Consider the following 670-nt stretch of genomic DNA (forward strand, 5'->3'; position numbering starts at 1 on the left):
AAACAAACAGACAAAAAAACGTGTACATATGTTTGGTTTTTTTTTACTTTCTACTCGAAACAAAATTAACAAATACGAGTACTTTTTTTCAATGTAGATGTAGTTTTCTTGTTAGGTGAATGGGGTATTTCTTTTTAATTTTTTTTATTATTTTTTTTTGTTTAGAGATGGATGGATGCGTTACTCCTCAGCGTTATTTTGTGGTAATAATAAACTTTTCAACAGAAATATAAAGTTCCAACACACATACAAGTATGTAATGTTTTCTTTTTTTTTAATGTAATATTATTTAACAAACTGTGTTTTTATTCATATATGTATAAATATTTAAAACATAATTAAAAAATAAGAAATTTAATAAAAATGATTTTTAATGGGTAACGGAACCTTGATATTATTTTAAATAGTTTTGTTTTTTTTGTTTTTTGTTAAAAGATTAAATATTTTCATTTTGTGTGTTGTTTTAAACAAAACAAAATTGAATATAGTTTTTTTTGTTGTTGTTAAATATCAGCAAGTAAGGTAATTTTTTTTTTTTGTTTATAATTTTGCATGTAGGTTTTTTTGTTTTATGTTTATGTTTTTTTTTCCTGTATTTTTATAATAAATATAATTAGCATATATATAATATACTCATATACTACTTTTTCTTGGGCTTTATTTGACTTAA

This window comes from Episyrphus balteatus, chromosome 4 (assembly GCF_945859705.1).
Source record: "Episyrphus balteatus chromosome 4, idEpiBalt1.1, whole genome shotgun sequence".
Taxonomy (NCBI): domain Eukaryota; kingdom Metazoa; phylum Arthropoda; class Insecta; order Diptera; family Syrphidae; genus Episyrphus; species Episyrphus balteatus.